The following is a 21,186-nucleotide window of genomic DNA, read 5'->3' on the forward strand; positions in this document are numbered from 1 at the left end:
AATTAACATACAGTTGGGTTTGTCTAATTCTGGGCTATATGTTGTCGAGCCAGGTTGAGAGTTACTCAAATTAGAAGATGGAAGGTGATTAGTACGTATTATTGATGCTGAGTTTGAAACAGGATATCCACTAGTCAGAATTAATGGACATCCTCTTACGAGTTTTCCGACAGGAGATTACATTTCAAGCAACTAGGCTTATAAGTGTCATGACGACCACAACAATAGCAAAATATGCGTCTGGCTTTGAGGCAATCATGATATCTGTGTCCGGTTTCCGCACAGTTTCAACATTTATAACGCTCAGCATTGCCCATCGCATTTATTTCTACTTCGTTCATACTTTGATAATTCTCTTCTTCCCTAGACTCTCAACCTGCACTAGCTCATTTACAAATCACCGGTTTGGAGGAGGGTGGTCTGCCGATCTACCTGCCATGCTAATGAGAAATCGTTCGTGCTTGTGGCACTCTGCTCTTAAGGAGGCAATGTTTGGGGTCAAGACATGTAATAATACTAGTCGTAATTCAGGTTTAAGGTTCTTTTTAACATTGGTAACTAGTTCACTGTCGGACATAGGCTCACGCAAAGCATCTGCAATCGTTAGGATAGCATCTAGAAAATCGTCGAAATTTTCTCCACTCTTCTGCTTCCTATGTCGAAAAGACTCTTTAATCCCTTCGTCAGTGTGTTGTTCTCTATACCGTTCACGGAGACTTGTACACAGGTGAAACCAAATCGGTTCACTCAAAACTCCAGTAAAATTGTAGACCTGGTCCAGAAAATAGTACGTTGGCAATTGGTATAGCTAATTCCAGCTTGCGTTTAGGCATTGTATAGTCAAACTATTTATCCTATAGATGAAGTCTTCAACAGGTATGTCATTTGCCATGCCAGTAAATTTCACATTCCAATTAGAAATAACGCTTGAAACTTTGTCAGGACGATATACGGCTTGTGTCAAAGGATCACCATAAGACAATCGTATACTAGAGCCTTGATTACTATCAACTCTGCTTGCATTGGATCGATTTAAGTTACCAGGATTTTCTACAGGGATATTATTTCGCGGATTTTGGGAATTATTAGCATACGCTATTGCTGCAACCAAGACTCGAAAGGTTTCTAAGGAGTCTGTGATTAACTGCTGTACTCGAGTTTCGGAAATGCTAGAACGTTCAGTTGATCTATGTGTTGTGTTTTGGCTTCTCAAGCTAGAGTGTGCTCTCTTATTCGTTGAGTTCTGATTGGAATTCGCTCTTGTGTTTGGTCTAGTTCGGTTGACGGCACCAGTAGCTTGATTTGCAGAAGCACCTCGAACTTCCCTATTACTATCATTAGTAGACCTATTCGGTTGCGCAGCAGGAAAGGTTATCAGTTGTATCAGGGTACAAGCACTTCGGCAAAGCGGACAAGTTTCATTAGTTCCTAACCAAAGTACCACGCATGTTCTGTGAAATTTATGTCTACAAGGGGTTTCTGCAAGTTCAGTATCTATTACCATAGTAGCATTGCAAATAATACAAAGAGAACGTTCATCCCCAATATCGGTGACTGCAACCTCGTCTCGATTAGGCTGAACTGACATGTTGTAGTATTATAATAATTTCTCAAATATTGTAAATATAAAAACTCTGATTTAAAATTGGGACTATCCTTTAGTTACCGTGCATCAAATGAATATTAATTTAAAATTAGGGTTTCTGTTGGGCAAAAGACCTTTAATATTAGGAAAGAAAGCGCACTACTACTGAGTGTCTTTCCAAAAACTATTCAGCTAAACAAATCTCAAAACAGAAATGACTTAATGTTTGATCTCTAAGAATACAATCATGAGTACTTGATAGAAATTTCCTACAAAGTTAATCTCTAATGACTTTTCTTGGGTGTATCAAATCTTATTAATAAAAGAATAATGTTGCTTGGTGCGATTTCGAGCTTTTTCCAAATCTCACATTCCGAAGCAATTCATTTATTGTTGATAGGGGAATTAGGATTGAGCGATAACATAATCTAGGTTCAGCACATGCAAGAACGTGCGGTGTCTGAATTCCGGCGAATCACCTTATGGCTCAAATTAAGAAACTATACAAAAATTTGGATTTTACTTCAGAATATTGCTTTTGGTAGCGACACGAAAAATGAACTGTGTTATCTTCTAAAGATACGGTATTTCTGATTTCCGATCACCCGACGTTGGGCGCCAAAGAATATGTAACGAACACGACAATGTGTGCGGCTATCTGGCAGCGTACTCTGCCTACAGGGTCGGCGGTGCTTAGGGAAAATGGGAGTGGGAGTGCGACCTAGAGAACCGCGCCATCACATAAACTTAAATAGTAGACAGAGTAGGGAACTATTGACTAACTAAACCAAAGCCCAAATAATTTAATTTTATACTAAGTGTGAGGAATTGCAGATGTCATTTTATTCCTCTTCAAAACCCACCCAACCTTGAATAAACTCGGTTTGCGTATGTGGCTAATGCTCTTATTAATAATGCACAGTTACTTCAGGTGTCCCAATTCGCAAAAAATGTACTTCATTTTATACTTTATTATCAGATAAGTTCCCCATAGCGGCTGCTTATGATTTTCTTAACGTTAGCTTTCCCATGGCAAATTAACCGTATAATGGATACAAATGACTTCATTTATGTTCTTCATTCAAAAATTTACGTTTACAATTATGTTTAAAAAAAAAATGAAGGTAATCTTTAAAAAAATAGTACGGGTGTTGAAACTTGAATCTATTGTTATTCTATAATTATATTTCTTGGCTCAGATTGATGTTAACTGACGGTTAACAGATGAATGGTTACCATCGTTAATAAATTCTACAAGCTTAAAATTACTTAAATTTTAAAAATCGCGTCCTACTACCATTGAGTACCTTACAGATTCATCAGTTACAACCAGCAATTCGATTAATACGTTTTTATTTGAACTTTTAATTAGCAAACTGTTTTTCCTATTACATTACGTTTACTTTCGTTTATTCCGAAAAAGGTATTATTCAACGTGTTTTCTTCAATGATTACGTTACGGGAACTACGGACTTCTTTTGAAATGAAACGGGACTTCCCGAATCTATGAGGCACTCTTTGGAATAAAATTTGTTAGAAATGTGTAACGTATTTTTAAATTGGACTTTAAAGTGTCTTACATATTCGTTGCTTGTTCTCTCTTCTTGTACAATGAACACTCTCCAGCCACGTGTCGACCTTCTCCACAAGCATAGCAAGCTCCTACAGCCCATACTGGCTTACGGCAGTTCTTAGCCAGATGACCAAGACTAGGGTTAAAGCATTTGACCCTCTGTTCCGAGGTAGCAGCGTTTGATGAAGACGTTCCTTGCATCCTATTTTGTTGTACCGGAGCTCTGGGTTTCTCTACATCTTGAAAGGCTTCCAACACATCAGCAGGCACTGCAAAACGTAGTAGTTTCGCTTAATTTTTAAGTTGTACATTTTGCATGCCATCTATCAAGTACTGCACTAGTTCGTGAACACTCGTAGCGATGTTTTGTGCAGGGTAAGCTTGTCAAAATAGTAGATAGCAAACTTCTCGCCGAACTGCCACTTGCGGTTTTCAAACTTGCGTCGCATTTCCAAGACGTTATCCTTGGTTCCGAAAAAAATTTTTAGTTGTGCCACAATTAGGTCAATACTTCCAACCAACAGTGATGGGCGAGATAACAGCCAAAAATTAGCCTTGCCCTTCAAGCGTGAGCAAATTAATGGCCGCATGACGTCATCACTAACTTTGAACACATCACGAACTTTTTTAACCACCATCAACCATTCGTTTATGTTGCCATCTCCGTTGTATTCTGGGAGTAGCTCTTTGACGGTGTTTAGGTTCATCTCTGGCTTGAAAAGGCGGTCAACATTCTCGAAACGTAAATTGTACATCGCCTGTTCCATTCCCGCAGCGTTGCCACCTGGATTACGTTGAACGCCGAAGGTTGAATCGCCATTGGTTGAACGCCATCACGATCAACTGTCTCGAAAATTTAAGGTTCGTTGCCGAACACGTCGTCATCTTCTTCTTCACTTTGTTCTTCGTGTTGTTGGCTGCATTGGCGTCAGTCATCCCAGCACCAATTTCGCCTGTAGACTCCACCTTTTCGTAGTACAACTCCGGATCAATTTCAGACGGTAGTACAGCATTTAGTTGAGCAATTAGTGCGGCATTGTTTCCTTTTGTGGATAAACCAAATTCGTCACACAAACTTTTGATTTACACTAATTTCAGTTCTCCGAGATTACTGCGTGAAGCCATTTTAATAAATTTCTACAAAGTGTTTGCAGAGCATTAGTTAGTCTGAAAGGCATTCGATATAAAGGACGGTTGGATATAGTTATTGCGGTTTTTGGTTTCGATTTTTCGTCCAGACATATCTGCAGTGTACTGGAGATAAGCGACTTAGTAAACCTTCAATAAGAGGAGTAGAATAAGCATCCTGTACTGTAACAGAATTAAGCTTCCTAGAATCTAAGCAAATTCTCACTTTGCCTGGTTATACGACAAGGACTGCCGGAGAAGACCATGAGGACGCGGGCGCTTCTTCTAGTACTCCCAGTCTAATGATGCAGTATAAGGCATAACTGAAACTCTTTGGCTGGAGATAGGTTGTAATATCTTTGTTTAATTGCTTTTGCTTTTTTCCTAAACCACTTTTTTCAGACGATGGAAAGAATTCGCAGCTTGTAATCGGTTTCGACCGGTTGCATTAAGCAAGACTGTGTCACTTAAAGCATTGGAGTCAGAAATTTCGGAAATAGTCGTTGGACTGGATATTCGAAGACCAAATAGTTTCAAAAAATCCATTCCGTAGATTATATCTTGTTTAATACTGGGTACTATTAAAAAGTCTACATCCTAAGATAAGGAGTTATAGTTAATCGGAACGACAATGGTAGCGGTGTAGTTTTGATTTTGACCATCGGCTGTACGAACATAACAGTTTAACCTCCTTAACCCTGGATGATCTGTAGAAATAAGCTTAGCCAATTTACCACTTACTACGCATTTGTTAGCTCCACTATCAAGCAAGGCCAAGAAGGTTTTGTTTAATAATTCCAAAGCGAGGTAAGGACGGTAGTCCTTGTCCTCTCTAACAATAGCAATAACAATAACAATAACAATAACAATAACAATAACAATAACAATAACAATAACAATAACAATAACAATAACAATAACAATAACAATAACAATAACAATAACAATAACAATAACAATAACAATAACAATAACAATAACAATAACAATAACAATAACAATAACAATAACAATAACAATAACAATAACAATAACAATAACAATAACAATAACAATAACAATAACAATAACAATAACAATAACAATAACAATAACAATAACAATAACAATAACAATAACAATAACAATAACAATAACAATAACAATAACAATAACAATAACAATAACAATAACAATAACAATAACAATAACAATAACAATAACAATAACAATAACAATAACAATAACAATAACAATAACAATAACAATAACAATAACAATAACAATAACAATAACAATAACAATAACAATAACAATAACAATAACAATAACAATAACAATAACAATAACAATAACAATAACAATAACAATAACAATAACAATAACAATAACAATAACAATAACAATAACAATAACAATAACAATAACAATAACAATAACAATAACAATAACAATAACAATAACAATAACAATAACAATAACAATAACAATAACAATAACAATAACAATAACAATAACAATAACAATAACAATAACAATAACAATAACAATAACAATAACAATAACAATAACAATAACAATAACAATAACAATAACAATAACAATAACAATAACAATAACAATAACAATAACAATAACAATAACAATAACAATAACAATAACAATAACAATAACAATAACAATAACAATAACAATAACAATAACAATAACAATAACAATAACAATAACAATAACAATAACAATAACAATAACAATAACAATAACAATAACAATAACAATAACAATAACAATAACAATAACAATAACAATAACAATAACAATAACAATAACAATAACAATAACAATAACAATAACAATAACAATAACAATAACAATAACAATAACAATAACAATAACAATAACAATAACAATAACAATAACAATAACAATAACAATAACAATAACAATAACAATAACAATAACAATAACAATAACAATAACAATAACAATAACAATAACAATAACAATAACAATAACAATAACAATAACAATAACAATAACAATAACAATAACAATAACAATAACAATAACAATAACAATAACAATAACAATAACAATAACAATAACAATAACAATAACAATAACAATAACAATAACAATAACAATAACAATAACAATAACAATAACAATAACAATAACAATAACAATAACAATAACAATAACAATAACAATAACAATAACAATAACAATAACAATAACAATAACAATAACAATAACAATAACAATAACAATAACAATAACAATAACAATAACAATAACAATAACAATAACAATAACAATAACAATAACAATAACAATAACAATAACAATAACAATAACAATAACAATAACAATAACAATAACAATAACAATAACAATAACAATAACAATAACAATAGAATACGACAAAATGAACACATTCGATTAGCCGATCGAGATTTGTTGGCGGAATTAGTTCGTAGTGTAAATATTTCCGCTCTGCGCCGATAATAGTTACGTACTCTTTCATGGTAGGGGATAATTTCAAAGTTTCGTGAGGGCTCTAGTGTTTTTAATTAACATACAGTTGGGTTTGTCTAATTCTGGGCTATATGTTGTCGAGTCAGGTTGAGAGTTACTCAAATTAGAAAATGGAAGGTGATTAGTACGTATTATTGATGCTGAGTTTGAAGCAGGATATCCACTAGTCAGAATTAATGGACATCCTCTTACGAGTTGTCCGACAGGAGATTAGGCTTATAAGTGTCATGACGACCACAACAATAGCAAAATATGCGTCTGGCTTTGAGGTAATCATGATATCTGTGTCCGGTTTCCGCACAGTTCCAACATTCATACTTTGATAATTCTCTTCTTCCCTAGACTCCCAACCTGCACTAGCTCATTTACAAATCGCCGGTTTGGAGGAGAGTGGTCTGCCATGCTAATGAGAAATCGTTCGTGCTTGTGGCACTCTGCTCTTAAGGAGGCAATGTTTGGGGTCAAGACATGTAATAATACTAGTCGTAATTCAGGTTTAATTCAGGTTTTTAACATTGGTAACTACTTCACTGTCGGACATAGGCTCACGCAAAGCATCTGCAATCGTTAGGATAGCATCTAGAAAATCGTCAAAATTTTCTCCACTCTTCTGCTTCCTATGTCGAAAAGACTCTTTAATCCCTTCAGTCAGTGTGTTGTTCTCTATACCGTTCACGGAGACTTGTTCACAGGTGAAACCAAATCGGTTCACTGGAAGTTCTCTCAAAACTCCAGTAAAATTGTAGACCGGGTCCAGAAAATAGTACGTTGCCAATTGGTATAGCTAATTCCAGTTTGCGTTTAGGCATTGTATAGTCAAACTATTTATCCTACAGATGAAGTCTTCAACAGGTATGTCATTTTCCATGCCAGTAAATTTCACATTCCAATTAGAAATAACGCTTGAAACTTTGTCAGGACGATGTACGGCTTGTGTCAAAGGATCACCATAAGGCAATCGTATACTAGAGCCTTGAATACTATCAACTCTGCTTGCATTGGATCGATTTAAGTTACCAGGATTTTCTACAAGGTTATTATTTCGCGGATTTTGGGAATTATTAGCCAACTGAATGTTTCGCATCGTATTACTGATCTCATACGCTAATGCTCCAACTATGCTAACTCGAAAGGTTTCTAAGGAGTCTGTGATTAACTGCTGTACTCGAGTTTCGGAAATGCTAGAACGTTCAGTTGATCTATGTGTTGTGTTTTGGCTTCTCAAGCTAGAGTGTGCTCTCTTATTCGTTGAGTTCTGATTGGAATTCGCTTTTGTGTTTGGTCTAGTTTGGTTGACGGCACCAGTAGCTTGATTGGCAGAAGCACCTCGAACTTCCCTATTACTATCATTAGTAGACCTATTCGATTGCGCAGCAGGAAAGGTTGTCAGTTGTACCAGGGTACAAGCACTTCGGCAAAGCGGACAAGTTTCATTAGTTCCTAACCAAATTACCACGCATGTTTTGTGAAATTTATGTCTACAAGGGGTTTCTGCAAGTTCAGTATCTATTACCATAGTAGCATTGCAAATAATACAAAGAGAACGTTCATCCCCACTATCGGTGACTGCAACCTCGTCTCGATTAGGCTGAACTGACATGTTGTAGTATTATAATAATTTCTCAAATATTGTAAATATAAAAACTCTGATTTAAAATTGGGACTATCCTTTAGTTACCGTGCATCAAATGAATATTAATTTAAAATTAGGGTTTCTGTTGGGCAAAAGACCTTTAATATTAGGAAAGAAAGCGCACTACTGCTAAGTGTCTTTCCAAAAACTATTCAGCTAAACAAATCTCAAAACAGAAATGACTTAATGTTTGATCTCTAAGAATACAATCATGAGTACTTGATAGAAATTTCCTACAAAGTTAATCTCTAATGACTTTTCTTGGGTGTATCAAATCTTATTAATAAAAGAATAATGTTGCTTGGTGCGAATTCGAGCTTTTTCCAAATCTCACATTCCGAAGCAATTCATTTATTGTTGATAGGGGAATTAGGATTGAGCGATAACATAATCTAGGTTCCGCACATCCAAGAACGTGCGATGTTTGAATTCCGCCGAATCACCTTTAGGCTCAAATTAAGAAACTATACAAAAATTTGGATTTTACTTCAGAATATTGCTTTTGGTAGCGACACGAAAAATTAACTGTGTTATCTTCTCAAGATACGGTATTTGTGATTTCCAATCAAGCGACGTTGGGCGCCAAGGAATATGTAACGAACACGGCAATGTGTGCGGCTATCTGGCAGCGTACTCTGCCTACAGGGTCAGCGGTGCTTAGGGAAAATGGGAGTGGCGTTTTGCGACCTAGAGAACCGCGACATCACATAAACTTAAATAGTAGACAGAGTAGGGAACTATTGACTAACTAAACCAAAGCCCAAATAATTTAATTTTATACTAAGTGTGAGGAATTGCAGATGTCATTTTATTCCTCTTCAAAACCCACCCAATCTTGAATAAACTCGCTTTGCGTATGTGGCTAATGCTCTTATTAATAATGCACAGTTACTTCAGGTGTCCCAATCCGCAAAAAATGTACTTCATTTTATACTTTATTATCAGATAAGTTCCCCATAGCGGCTGCTTATGATTTTCTTAACGTTAGCTTTCCCATGGCAAATTAACCGTATAATGGATACAAATGACTTCATTTATGTTCTTCATTCAAAAATTTACGTTTACAATTATGTTTAAAAAAAAAATGAAGGTAATCTTTAAAAAAATAGTACGGGTGTTGAAACTTGAATCTATTGTTATTCTATAATTATATTTCTTGGCTCAGATTGATGTTAACTGACGGTTAACAGATGAATGGTTACCATCGTTAATAAATTCTACAAGCTTAAAATTACTTAAATTTTAAAAATCGCGTCCTACTACCATTGAGTACCTTACAGATTCATCAGTTACAACCAGCAATTCGATTAATACGTTTTTATTTGAACTTTTAATTAGCAAACTGTTTTTCCTATTACATTACGTTTACTTTCGTTTATTCCGAAAAAGATATTATTCAACTTGTTCTCTTCAATGATTACGTTACGGGAACTACGGACTTCTTTTGAAATGAAACGGGACTTCCCGAATCTATGAGGCACTCTTTGGAATAAAATTTGTTAGAAATGTGTAACGTATTTTTAAATTGGACTTTAAAGTGTCTTACATATTCGTTGCTTGTTCTCTCTTCTTGTACAATGAACACTCTCCAGCCACGTGTCGACCTTCTCCACAAGCATAGCAAGCTCCTACAGCCCATACTGGCTTACGGCAGTTCTTAGCCAGATGACCAAGACTAGGGTTAAAGCATTTGACCCTCTGTTCCGAGGTAGCAGCGTTTGATGAAGACGTTCCTTGCATCCTATTTTGTTGTACCGGAGCTCTGGGTTTCTCTACATCTTGAAAGGCTTCCAACACATCAGCAGGCACTGCAAAACGTAGTAGTTTCGCTTAATTTTTAAGTTGTACATTTTGCATGCCATCTATCAAGTACTGCACTAGTTCGTGAACACTCGTAGCGATGTTTTGTGCAGGGTAAGCTTGTCAAAATAGTAGATAGCAAACTTCTCGCCGAACTGCCACTTGCGGTTTTCAAACTTGCGTCGCATTTCCAAGACGTTATCCTTGGTTCCGAAAAAAATTTTTAGTTGTGCCACAATTAGGTCAATACTTCCAACCAACAGTGATGGGCGAGATAACAGCCAAAAATTAGCCTTGCCCTTCAAGCGTGAGCAAATTAATGGCCGCATGACGTCATCACTAACTTTGAACACATCACGAACTTTTTTAACCACCATCAACCATTCGTTTATGTTGCCATCTCCGTTGTATTCTGGGAGTAGCTCTTTGACGGTGTTTAGGTTCATCTCTGGCTTGAAAAGGCGGTCAACATTCTCGAAACGTAAATTGTACATCGCCTGTTCCATTCCCGCAGCGTTGCCACCTGGATTACGTTGAACGCCGAAGGTTGAATCGCCATTGGTTGAACGCCATCACGATCAACTGTCTCGAAAATTTAAGGTTCGTTGCCGAACACGTCGTCATCTTCTTCTTCACTTTGTTCTTCGTGTTGTTGGCTGCATTGGCGTCAGTCATCCCAGCACCAATTTCGCCTGTAGACTCCACCTTTTCGTAGTACAACTCCGGATCAATTTCAGACGGTAGTACAGCATTTAGTTGAGCAATTAGTGCGGCATTGTTTCCTTTTGTGGATAAACCAAATTCGTCACACAAACTTTTGATTTACACTAATTTCAGTTCTCCGAGATTACTGCGTGAAGCCATTTTAATAAATTTCTACAAAGTGTTTGCAGAGCATTAGTTAGTCTGAAAGGCATTCGATATAAAGGACGGTTGGATATAGTTATTGCGGTTTTTGGTTTCGATTTTTCGTCCAGACATATCTGCAGTGTACTGGAGATAAGCGACTTAGTAAACCTTCAATAAGAGGAGTAGAATAAGCAGCCTGTACTGTAACAGAATTAAGCTTCCTAGAATCTAAGCAAATTCTCACTTTGCCTGGTTATACGACAAGGACTGCCGGAGAAGACCATGAGGACGCGGGCGCTTCTTCTAGTACTCCCAGTCTAATGATGCAGTATAAGGCATAACTGAAACTCTTTGGCTGGAGATAGGTTGTAATATCTTTGTTTAATTGCTTTTGCTCTTTTCCTAAACCACTTTTTTCAGACGATGGAAAGAATTCGCAGCTTGTAATCGGTTTCGACCGGTTGCATTAAGCAAGACTGTGTCACTTAAAGCATTGGAGTCAGAAATTTCGGAAATAGTCATTTGACAATTTACCACTTACTACGCATTTGTTAGCTCCACTATCAAGCAAGGCCAAGAAGGTTTTGTTTAATAATTCCAAAGCGAGGTAAGGACGGTAGTCCTTGTCCTGTCTAACAATAGCAATAACAATAACAATAACAATAACAATAGAATACGACATATTTCTTTATTTTTCGCTGCTGTTTCCAAAATGAACACATTCGATTAGCCGATCGAGATTTGTTGGCGGAATTAGTTCGTAGTGTAAATATTTCCGCTCTGCGCCGATAATAGTTACGTACTCTTTCATGGTAGGGGATAATATCAAAGTTTCGTGAGGGCTCTAGTGTTTTTAATTAACATACAGTTGGGTTTGTCTAATTCTGGGCTATATGTTGTCGAGTCAGGTTGAGAGTTACTCAAATTAGAAGATGGAAGGTGATTAGTACGTATTATTGATGCTGAGTTTGAAACAGGATATCCACTAGTCAGAATTAATGGACATCCTCTTACGAGTTTTCCGACAGGAGATTACATTTCAAGCAACTAGGCTTATAAGTGTCATGACGACCACAACAATAGCAAAATATGCGTCTGGCTTTGAGGTAATCATGATATCTGTGTCCGGTTTCCGCACAGTTTCAACATTTATAACGCTCAGCATTGCCCATCGCATTTATTTCTACTTCGTTCATACTTTGATAATTCTCTTCTTCCCTAGACTCTCAACCTGCACTAGCTCATTTACAAATCACCGGTTTGGAGGAGGGTGGTCTGCCATGCTAATGAGAAATCGTTCGTGCTTGTGGCACTCTGCTCTTAAGGAGGCAATGTTTGGGGTCAAGACATGTAATAATACTAGTCGTAATTAAGGTTTAATTCAGGTTTTTAACATTGGTAACTACTTCACTGTCGGACATAGGCTCACGCAAAGCATCTGCAATCGTTAGGATAGCATCTAGAAAATCGTCAAAATTTTCTCCACTCTTCTGCTTCCTATGTCGAAAAGACTCTTTAATCCCTTCAGTCAGTGTGTTGTTCTCTATACCGTTCACTGAGACTTGTACACAGGTGAAACCAAATCGGTTCACTGGAAGTTCTCTCAAAACTCCAGTAAAATTGTAGACCTGGTCCAGAAAATAGTACGTTGGCAATTGGTATAGCTAATTCCAGTTTGCGTTTAGGCATTGTATAGTCAAACTATTTATCCTATAGATGAAGTCTTCAACAGGTATGACGATGTACGGCTTTTGTCAAAGGATCACCTTAAGGCAATCGTATACTAGAGCCTTGATTACTATCAACTCTGCTTACATTGGATGGATTTAAGTTACCAGCATTTTCTACAAGGATATTATTTCGTGGATTTTGGGAATTATTAGCCAACTGAATGTTTCGCATCGTATTACTGATCTCATACGCCAATGCTCCAACTATGCTAACTCGAAAGGTTTCTAAGGAGTCTGTGATTAACTGCTGTACTCGAGTTTCGGAAATGCTAGAACGTTCAGTTGATCTATGTGTTGTGTTTTGGCTTCTCAAGCTAGAGTGTGCTCTCTTATTCGTTGAGTTCTGATTGGAATTCGCTCTTGTGTATGGTCTAGTTTGGTTGACGGCACCAGTAGCTTGATTGGCAGAAGCACCTCGAACTTCCCTATTACTATCATTAGTAGACCTATTCGGTTGCGCAGCAGGAAAGGTTATCAGTTGTACCAGGGTACAAGCACTTCGGCAAAGCGGACAAGTTTCATTAGTTCCTAACCAAAGTACCACGCATGTTCTGTGAAATTTATGTCTACAAGGGGTTTCTGCAAGTTCAGTATCTATTACCATAGTAGCATTGCAAATAATACAAAGAGAACGTTCATCCCCACTATCGGTGACTGCAACCTCGTCTCGATTAGGCTGAACTGACATGTTGTAGTATTATAATAATTTCTCAAATATTGTAAATATAAAAACTCTGATTTAAAATTGGGACTATCCTTTAGTTACCGTGCATCAAATGAATATTAATTTAAAATTAGGGTTTCTGTTGGGCAAAAGACCTTTAATATTAGGAAAGAAAGCGCACTACTGCTAAGTGTCTTTCCAAAAACTATTCAGCTAAACAAATCTCAAAACAGAAATGACTTAATGTTTGATCTCTAAGAATACAATCATGAGTACTTGATAGAAATTTCCTACAAAGTTAATCTCTAATGACTTTTCTTGGGTGTATCAAATCTTATTAATAAAAGAATAATGTTGCTTGGTGCGAATTCGAGCTTTTTCCAAATCTCACATTCCGAAGCAATTCATTTATTGTTGATAGGGGAATTAGGATTGAGCGATAACATAATCTAGGTTCCGCACATCCAAGAACGTGCGATGTTTGAATTCCGCCGAATCACCTTTAGGCTCAAATTAAGAAACTATACAAAAATTTGGATTTTACTTCAGAATATTGGTTTTGGTAGTGACACGAAAAATTAACTGTGTTATCTTCTCAAGATACGGTATTTGTGATTTCCAATCACCCGACGTTGGGCGCCAAGGAATATGTAACGAACACGGCAATGTGTGCGGCTATCTGGCAGCGTACTCTGCCTACAGGGTCAGCGGTGCTTAGGGAAAATGGGAGTGGCGTTTTGCGACCTAGAGAACCGCGACATCACATAAACTTAAATAGTAGACAGAGTAGGGAACTATTGACTAACTAAACCAAAGCCCAAATAATTTAATTTTATACTAAGTGTGAGGAATTGCAGATGTCATTTTATTCCTCTTCAAAACCCACCCAATCTTGAATAAACTCGCTTTGCGTATGTGGCTAATGCTCTTATTAATAATGCACAGTTACTTCAGGTGTCCCAATCCGCAAAACATGTACTTCATTTTATACTTTATTATCAGATAAGTTCCCCATAGCGGCTGCTTATGATTTTCTTAACGTTAGCTTTCCCATGGCAAATTAACCGTATAATGGATACAAATGACTTCATTTATGTTCTTCATTCAAAAATTTACGTTTACAATTATGTTTAAAAAAAAATGAAGGTAATCTTTAAAAAAATAGAACGGGTGTTGAAACTTGAATCTATTGTTATTCTATATTTATATTTCTTGGCTCAGATTGATGTTAACTGACGGTTAACAGATGAATGGTTACCATCGTTAATAAATTCTACAAGCTTAAAATTACTTAAATTTTAAAAATCGCGTCCTACTACCATTGAGTACCTTACAGATTCATCAGTTACAACCTGCAATTCGATTAATACGTTTTTATTTGAACTTTTAATTAGAAAACTGTTTTTCCTATTACATTAAGTTTACTTTCGTTTATTCCGAAAAAGATATTATTCAACTTGTTCTCTTCAATGATTACGTTACGGGAACTACGGACTTCTTTTGAAATGAAACGGGACTTCCCGAATCTATGAGGCACTCTATGGAATAAAATTTGTTAGAAATGTGTAACGTATTTTTAAATTGGACTTTAAAGTGTCTTACATATTCGTTGCTATGTTCTCTCTTCTTGTACAATGAACACTCTCCAGCCACGTGTCGAACTTCTCCACAAGCATAGCAAGCTCCTACAGCCCGTACTGGCTTACGGCAGTCCTTAGCCAGATGACCAAGACTATGGCAGTTAAAGCATTTGACCCTCTGTTCCGAGGTAGCAGCGTTTGATGAAGACGTTCCTTGCATCCTATTTTGTTGTACCGGAGCTCTGGGTTTCTCTACATCTTGAAAGGCTTCCAACACATCAGCAGGCACTGCAAAACGTAGTAGTTTCGCTTGATCTTTAAGTTGTACATTTTGCATGCCATCTATCAAGTACTGCACTAGTTCGTGAACACTCATAGCGATGTTTTGTGCAGGGTAAGCTTGTCAAACTAGTAGATAGCAAACTTCTCGCCGAACTGCCACTTGCGGTTTTCAAACTTGCGTCGCATTTCCAAGACAATTAGGTCAATACTTCCAACCAACAGTGATGGGCGAGATAACAGCCAAAAATTAGCCTTGCCCTTCAAGCGTGAGCAAATTAATGGCCGCATGACGTCATCACTAACTTTGAACACATCACGAACTTTTTTAACCACCATCAACCATTCGTTTATGTTGCCATCTCCGTTGTATTCTGGGAGTAGCTCTTTGACGGTGTTAAGGTTCATCTCTGGCTTGAAAAGGCGGTCAACATTCTCGAAACGTAAATTGTACATCGCCTGTTCCATTCCCGCAGCGTTGCCACCTGGATTACGTTGAACGCCGAAGGTTGAATCGCCATTGGTTGAACGCCATCACGATCAACTGTCTCGAAAATTTAAGGTTCGTTGCCGAACACGTCGTCATCTTCTTCTTCACTTTGTTCTTCGTTGTTGTTGTTGGCTGCATTGGCGTCAGTCATCCCAGAACCAATTTCGCCTGTAGACTCCACCTTTTCGTAGTACAACTCCGGATCAATTTCAGACGGTAGTACAGCATTTAGTTGAGCAATTAGTGCGGCTTTGTTTCCTTTTGTGGATAAACCAAATTTGTCACACAAACTTTTGATTTACACTAATTTCAGTTCTCCGAGATTACTGCGTGAAGCCATTTTAATAAATTTCTACAAAGTGTTTGCAGAGCATTAGTTAGTCTGAAAGGCATTCGTGTAAATTGATATAAAGGACGGTTGGATATAGTTATTGCGGTTTTTGGTTTCGATTTTTCGTCCAGACATATCTGCAGTGTACTGGAGATAATCGACTTAGTAAACCTTCAATAAGAGGAGTAGAATAAGCATCCTGTACTGTAACAGAATTAAGCTTCCTAGAATCTAAGCAAATTCTCACTTTGCCTGGTTATACGACAAGGACTGCCGGAGAAGACCATGAGGACGCGGGCGCTTCTTCTAGTACTCCCAGTCTAATGATGCAGTATAAGGCATAACTGAAACTCTTTGGCTGGAGATAGGTTGTAATATCTTTGTTTAATTGCTTTTGCTTTTTTCCTAAACCACTTTTTTCAGACGATGGAAAGAATTCGATAGCAGCTTGTAATCGGTTTCGACCGGTTGCATTAAGCAAGACTATGTCACTTAAAGCATTGGAGTCAGAAATTTCGGAAATAGTCGTTTGACTGGATATTCGAAGAACAAAAAGTTTCAAAAAATCCATTCCGCAGATTATATCTTGTTTAATACTGGGTACTTTTAAAAATTCTACATCCTGAGATAAGGAGTTATAGTTAATCGGAACGACAATGGTAGCGGTGACGTTTTTATTTTGACCGACGGCTGTTCGAACATAACATTTTAACCTCCTTAACCCTGGATGATCTGTAAAAATAAGCTTAGCCAATTTACCACTTACTACGCATTTGTTAGCTCCACTATCAAGCAAGGCCAAGAAGGTTTTGTTTAATAATTCCAAAGCGAGGTAAGGACGGTAGTCCTTGTCCTGTCTAACAATAGCAATAACAATAACAATAACAATAACAATAGAATACGACATATTTCTTTATTTTTCGCTGCTGTTTCCAAAATGAACACATTCGATTAGCCGATCGAGATTTGTTGGCGGAATTAGTTCGTAGTGTAAATATTTCCGCTCTGCGCCGATAATAGTTACGTACTCTTTCATGGTAGGGGATAATTTCAAAGTTTCGTGAGGGCTCTAGTGTTTTTAATTAACATACAGTTGGGTTTGTCTAATTCTGGGCTATATGTTGTCGAGTCAGGTTGAGAGTTACTCAAATTAGAAGATGAAAGGTGATTAGTACGTATTATTGATGCTGAGTTTGAAACAGGATATCCACTAGTCAGAATTAATGGACATCCTCTTACGAGTTTTCCGACAGGAGATTACATTTCAAGCAACTAGGCTTATAAGTGTCATGACGACCACAACAATAGCAAAATATGCGTCTGGCTTTGAGGTAATCATGATATCTGTGTCCGGTTTCCGCACAGTTCCAACATTTATAACGCTCAGCATTGCCCATCGCATTTATTTCTACTTCGTTCATACTTTGATAATTCTCTTCTTCCCTAGACTCTCAACCTGCACTAGCTCATTTACAAATCGCCGGTTTGGAGGAGGGTGGTCTGCCATGCTAATGAGAAATCGTTCGTGCTTGTGGCACTCTGCTCTTAAGGAGGCAATGTTTGGGGTCAAGACATGTAATAATACTAGTCGTAATTCAGGTTTAATTCAGATTTTTAACATTGGTAACTACTTCACTGTCGGACATAGGCTCACGCAAAGCATCTGCAATCGTTAGGATAGCATCTAGAAAATCGTCAAAATTTTCTCCACTCTTCTGCTTCCTATGTCGAAAAGACTCTTTAATCCCTTCAGTCAGTGTGTTGTTCTCTATACCGTTCACGGAGACTTGTACACAGGTGAAACCAAATCGGTTCACTGGAAGTTCTCTCAAAACTCCAGTAAAATTGTAGACCTGGTCCAGAAAATAGTACGTTGGCAATTGGTATAGCTAATTCCAGTTTGCGTTTAGGCATTGTATAGTCAAACTATTTATCCTATAGATGAAGTCTTCAACAGGTATGTCATTTGCCATGCCAGTAAATTTCACATTCCAATTAGAAATAACGCTTGAAACTTTGTCAGGACGATATATGGCTTGTGTCAAAGGATCACCATAAGACAATCGTATACTAGAGCCTTGAATACTATCAACTCTGCTTGCATTGGATCGATTTAAGTTACCAGGATTTTCTACAAGGATATTATTTCGTGGATTTTGGGAATTATTAGCCAACTGAATGTTTCGCATCGTATTACTGATCTCATACGCTAATGCTCCAACTATGCTAACTCGAAAGGTTTCTAAGGAGTCTGTGATTAACTGCTGTACTCGAGTTTCGGAAATGCTAGAACGTTCAGTTGATCTATGTGTTGTGTTTTGGCTTCTCAAGCTAGAGTGTGCTCTCTTATTCGTTGAGTTCTGATTGGAATTCGCTCTTGTGTATGGTCTAGTTTGGTTGACGGCACCAGTAGCTTGATTGGCAGAAGCACCTCGAACTTCCCTATTACTATCATTAGTAGACCTATTCGGTTGCGCAGCAGGAAAGGTTATCAGTTGTACCAGGGTACAAGCACTTCGGCAAAGCGGACAAGTTTCATTAGTTCCTAACCAAAGTACCACGCATGTTCTGTGAAATTTATGTCTACAAGGGGTTTCTGCAAGTTCAGTATCTATTACCATAGTAGCATTGCAAATAATACAAAGAGAACGTTCATCCCCACTATCGGTGACTGCAACCTCGTCTCGATTAGGCTGAGCTGACATGTTGTAGTATTATAATAATTTCTCAAATATTGTAAATATAAAAACTCTGATTTAAAATTGGGACTATCCTTTAGTTACCGTGCATCAAATGAATATTAATTTAAAATTAGGGTTTCTGTTGGGCAAAAGACCTTTAATATTAGGAAAGAAAGCGCACTACTGCTAAGTGTCTTTCCAAAAACTATTCAGCTAAACAAATCTCAAAACAGAAATGACTTAATGTTTGATCTCTAAGAATACAATCATGAGTACTTGATAGAAATTTCCTACAAAGTTAATCTCTAATGACTTTTCTTGGGTGTATCAAATCTTATTAATAAAAGAATAATGTTGCTTGGTGCGAATTCGAGCTTTTTCCAAATCTCACATTCCGAAGTTGATAGGGGAATTAGGATTGAGCGATAACATAATCTAGGTTCCGCACATCCAAGAACGTGCGATGTTTGAATTCCGCCGAATCACCTTTAGGCTCAAATTAAGAAACTATACAAAAATTTGGATTTTACTTCAGAATATTGCTTTTGGTAGCGACACGAAAAATTAACTGTGTTATCTTCTCAAGATACGGTATTTGTGATTTCCAATCACCCGACGTTGGGCGCCAAGGAATATGTAACGAACACGGCAATGTGTGCGGCTATCTGGCAGCGTACTCTGCCTACAGGGTCAGCGGTGCTTAGGGAAAATGGGAGTGGCGTTTTGCGACCTAGAGAACAGCGACATCACATAAACTTAAATAGTAGACAGAGTAGGGAACTATTGACTAACTAAACCAAAGCCCAAATAATTTAATTTTATACTAAGTGTGAGGAATTGCAGATGTCATTTTATTTCTCTTCAAAACCCACCCAATCTTAAATAAACTCGCTTTGCGTATGTGGCTAATGCTCTTATTAATAATGCACAGTAACTTCAGGTGTCCCAATTCGCAAAAAATGTACTTCATTTTATACTTTATTATCAGTTAAGTTTCCCATAGCGGCTGCTTATGATTTTCTTAACGTTAGCATTCCCATGGCAAATTAACCGTATAATGGATACAAATGACTTCATTTATGTTCTTCATTCAAAAATTTACGTTTACAATTATGTTTAAAAAAAAAATGAAGGTAATCTTTAAAAAAATAGTACGGGTGTTGAAACTTGAATCTATTGTTATTCTATATTTATATTTCTTGGCTCAGATTGATGTTAACTGACGGTTAACAGATGAATGGTTACCATCGTTAATAAATTCTACAAGCTTAAAATTAATTAAATTTTAAAAATCGCGTCCTACTACCATTGAGTACCTTACAGATTCATCAGTTACAACCAGCAATTCGATTAATACGTTCTTATTTGAACTTTTAATTAGAAAACTGTTTTTCCTATTACATTAAGTTTACTTTCGTTTATTCCGAAAAAGGTATTATTCAACGTGTTCTCTTCAATGATTACGTTACGGGAACTACGGACTTCTTTTGAAATGAAACGGGACTTCCCGAATCTATGAGGCACTCTATGGAATAAAATTTGTTAGAAATGTGTAACGTATTTTTAAATTGGACTTTAAAGTGTCTTACATATTCGTTGCTATGTTTTCTCTTCTTGTACAATGAACACTCTCCAGCCACGTGTCGAACTTCTCCACAAGCATAGCAAGCTCCTACAGCCCGTACTGGCTTACGGCAGTCCTTAGCCAGATGACCAAGACTATGGCAGTTAAAGCATTTGACCCTCTGTTCCGAGGTAGCAGCGTTTGATGAAGACGTTCCTTGCATCCTATTTTGTTGTACCGGAGCTCTGGGTTTCTCTACATCTTGAAAGGCTTCCAACACATCAGCAGGCACTGCAAAACGTAGTAGTTTCGCTTGATCTTTAAGTTGTACATTTTGCATGCCATCTATCAAGAACTGCACTAGTTCGTGAACACTCATAGCGATGTTTTGTGCAGGGTAAGCTTGTCAAACTAGTAGATAGCAAACTTCTCGCCGAACTGCCACTTGCGGTTTTCAAACTTGCGTCGCATTTCCAAGACGTTATCCTTGGTTCCGAAAAAAATTTTTAGTTGTGCCACAATTAGGTCAATACTTCCAACCAACAGTGATGGGCGAGATAACAGCCAAAAATTAGCCTTGCCCTTCAAGCGTGAGCAAATTAATGGCCGCATGACGTCATCACTAACTTTGAACACATCACGAACTTTTTTAACCACCATCAACCATTCGTTTATGTTGCCATCTCCGTTGTATTCTGGGAGTAGCTCTTTGACGGTGTTTAGGTTCATCTCTGGCTTGAAAAGGCGGTCAACATTCTCGAAACGTAAATTGTACATCGCCT

This window comes from Drosophila biarmipes, unplaced genomic scaffold (assembly GCF_025231255.1).
Source record: "Drosophila biarmipes strain raj3 unplaced genomic scaffold, RU_DBia_V1.1 ptg000005l, whole genome shotgun sequence".
Lineage (NCBI taxonomy): Eukaryota > Metazoa > Arthropoda > Insecta > Diptera > Drosophilidae > Drosophila > Drosophila biarmipes.